The sequence below is a fragment of the Lynx rufus genome, unplaced genomic scaffold (genome assembly GCF_022079265.1).
Source record: "Lynx rufus isolate CCGP_SWC_20201006 ecotype Redwood Valley unplaced genomic scaffold, mLynRuf1.p SCAF_8, whole genome shotgun sequence".
Taxonomy (NCBI): Eukaryota; Metazoa; Chordata; class Mammalia; order Carnivora; family Felidae; genus Lynx; species Lynx rufus.
Window position 1 is genome coordinate 17,129,543 of NW_025814896.1, and position 3,658 is coordinate 17,133,200.

A 3,658-nucleotide genomic window follows, 5' to 3' on the forward strand; every position below is an offset into this window, starting at 1 on the left:
AGTGAGGAAGCTCAGACTTCACCAACCTCCTGGTTCTGAAATTACTCATCCAGACATGAAACAAAATTGAAAAATCAGAGAGATCTAGTTTGAAGGAAAAAGAATGGTTGATGGCCTGGGAACCAAGTAAGTACTCATTTTGCTTTTGTGCTATTGGATGAAGATGCTTGGATCAAAAGAGGACTTGGAAACATCAAGAAATTGACAAGCAGGGCTAAAAGACGCTGGCAATGTGTTTATCATTCAAAAAAAAAAAAAAAAGCATACATCTGGAGTGTCAGCAGTGGTACTCAGCCCAAAGAGCCTCTTGCCATAACAAACTCATTGACAAGAACTGTCATTGACTCTGCTTTATCTTCCGTGTGCTGCTAAGAGGGCGCATTCCAAGTGCATCCTACGTAAATTGAGGTTTGCTTCCTGACCTGGGAGATCAATTCTCTGTCAGAGAGCTGGCTGATGGATCACCGTGTGGCTGCCACTGCATTGAAAATCACATCAAATACCTTCTCAAACACACTTCTGAATTACACGCTGGATCTCTGAAGAGGTTAGAGATGAATCCAGGTAGCTCACCAACCTGTGTGTCTTACAAAGTCGAGTAAATGAGGCAGGTGCTCAGTGGTTTGTGTTATTCTCCCAGCCAGAGGCAGCAGAGTATCTGGGTTAATTGCACAGATTTTGGAGCCCAGTGGCTGGGTTTGAGCCAGGATCTGCTGCTTACCAGCTCTGTGACCTTGGGCAAGTTATTTAACCTCTCTGTTTCAATTTTCCAGGTTGCTAAATAAGGATGATAATATGGAACCTCCCTCCCTTCCTCCCTCCCTGGGCAGTATCTTAATCTTCATCCCTCAGGAGTAGATCTTGAGACATGGATTTAAGAGCAAGAAATTAATTGGGAGGTGAAGGTAGATGAAGGGTAAAGGAAGACAGGAAAGCAAGTTCTGAGCAAGCCACCATTGTGGGGGACGAGAATTTAACCCTGCTGGGGAGTCCTGGGAGACTGTGAAACAGGCCCCTCAGTGGAAAACATGCACCAGAGGGGTGAAGGAGCTGGGGTATTCACCCACAAATTCCCACCTATAATTCACGGAGGGCCTCTCTTGTGTGTGAGCGCACAAATGCGTGTGCACATGCGTGTGTGTGCACATGCAGGGAGGAGGCATTAATTCCCTGACAATTCTGGCTTGCCATGCCAGCTGCAAAGGGGGCGCTGTCAGGAAGAGAAAACCCTCAGGCAAAGCCGTGCACGTGCTGGCCGTTGAAAGTGCCAAAGAAGTCAGGGTGAAGGGGTAAGTGCAGGGCTACAGACCATTTTGAAGATCAAATGAGTCAATTATTGTGAAACACTTAGCAAGGTCCCCGGCACAAAGTAAGCCCGCCTCAAAGAGCCGGATTAATACCAAAGCTGGATGGTTGTTCTTTGGGATGACTTCTTATCTCAGGATGGATTTTCTTTTTGTTTTTCATTTTCTTCCTTTGGGACAATGAACCATGATTAGGAGCGTGGTGCTACAGCAGTGGCTAAATGCATTACAGGTTTTCTCCAAGATGACTGTGTAAGTGTGAAATGGGTTTACTGATGGAGCTGTCTCGATCAGGGGCATGACGAATACCTGTCAATCCGTTAGAGTTGCTGGCACATGATCAGTACCTCCTTCAGTCCTGGAGGTCACAAGCCAGCTGTGCTGTGCTGCAGAAACGCAAATACACCCTGAGTCTTAGTGGCTTAACAGGAACTGACGCCTGTGTAATCTCTCACTCCATTAGGTCTGCTCTGTGCACTCGTGGAAGACGGGCACTGAGCTGGATGATGGTCACCACTGTACCTATAGCATCCAGTACAGGACACTGCACAAAGGGGGGACAATGAGAAGTGAACGAATGAACAAATCAACAGATTGATCCCGTAAGTATCACGTTTGCAGACGCACCTTCATTTGAAATATTGGCTTCCTCCCACTTAACTTCTCCTTGGCTCCTTGCAGCTTGTCTTGCTCTCCTGAGTCAGAAATAACCCCTTTCCTCTAACTTCTTGGACACTTTGTGTCTCTCCACAGTGCATCACATTCTGTCTTGCAGGATGGTAAGTAATTTGTGTATGTGTCAGGCCTTGTCACCCTGCCCTCGAATGCCTCTGATGGCTTCCAAGCACTTTTAGGATACTCTGCATGTTCTGACCTGGTCTACGAGACCCTGTGTGCTCTACCCTCTGAGTCTTTCCTTGGAGATCTCGTCTACCACTTTCTCTTCCCCTATTCTTCTCCAGCCACTATGGACTCATAACAGTTCCTTGTATATGTCATGCCTGGTCCTGCTTCAGGCCCTTGGTACCTGCTCTTCCCTAGGACTTCAATCCACCTTCTGCCTTGTTCCATTGACTCAGATCACTGCTCAAATGTTATCACCTATGAAAGTTCTTCCCAGACCAATGTATCTTAGAAAGCATGCATACTACATTAGTCTGCTTTATATTTTTTTCCATATCACACATTTATTTGGTTGTCCTGACTGGCTCCTCCACTCACAAAGATGCAAACTCTCAGAGGTCAGGGACTTTGTTATATTTAGTGTGGTATTATTCTAAGTTCCCACAGCAGTGATTGGCACTTAATAAGACCTCAGTAAATATCTGTTGAATAAATGCATAAAAATTATTGTCCCATTTTAGACATGAGGTAACTGAATCCTATAGAACCAAAGAAAAGTATATAATGTAACATAGCTTTTTATAGCATATATCATATATGACATAGCATATATCATTGTATCACATCTACATGTGGGCACTTTAATCTTTATAACAATAAATTTACATACATACAAGGAAACTGAAGCACAGAGAAGTTACATAACTTTCCCAAGGTCATGCAGCCAGGGAGCAGCAGAGCAAGGATTCAAATCTGATTATCTAGCTCCAGGGTTCATGCTGTTAACTACTGTGCTATGCTCTAGGAAACAGCCAAGAAGGAACTCTCTTTGTGTTGTTGGAGGAACCGTCAAGAGAACAAATTGAAAGCTTTCTGTCAACTGTCCCAACGTTGATTGAAAATTTCTCATATGGAAAACATTATGGGATCTCCAACATTAAAATCTGTTCAAAAGCCAGGTGTGAGTGTTGGGAGCTATTTTGGAGCTAAGGAAAGCCATTAAGCCCACACAGGGCACATGCTTGAAGAGATAGTCTCATCACTGTGTCTACAGAGAAGACTTAAACAGAGGCTCGGGGCATGACTTACCATGTCAATAAAAGTGGATAATGTCTCTGTTTCTAGAATGTTCTGATGTCATCATCCAAATAGACGCATCAGTGGACTACCATCTAAGCAAGGCATCTTTGCCCTTAAAGGCAGTACCTCACACAGGGCCAGGTATATATATGTAAGATACATATGTACGTGTGTGTGTGTGTGTGTGTGTGTGTGTGTATGTATCACATATAGGTATATGTAAGATGCTCAGTAAACACTTACTGAATGGGAGTTACTTTTTTTCCACCCAAAGGCAGACATTTACTTAGGGACACACGGGTCTCTTTGACATGTCTCATGTTGCCCCACTACCAATCTCTCCTGGTTCTAATGTTCCCCACACAGGTGTCTGAGTGTTTACTCAACTTCAAGTATGATCACAGCTCTTCCATGCTCATAATATTTCCCAG

General features: G+C 44.2%; 1 long non-coding RNA gene across 1 annotated transcript; it reads left to right on the plus strand.

Moving 5' to 3' along the window:
* The first annotated feature begins 1,768 nt into the window (after positions 1 to 1,768).
* On the plus strand, positions 1,769 to 3,320 carry LOC124502933 (uncharacterized). Its single transcript, XR_006960089.1, has 3 exons — positions 1,769 to 1,906; positions 2,953 to 3,106; positions 3,273 to 3,320. It is a non-coding gene; the product is annotated as an uncharacterized LOC124502933 (long non-coding RNA).
* The last annotated feature ends 338 nt before the right edge of the window (positions 3,321 to 3,658 follow it).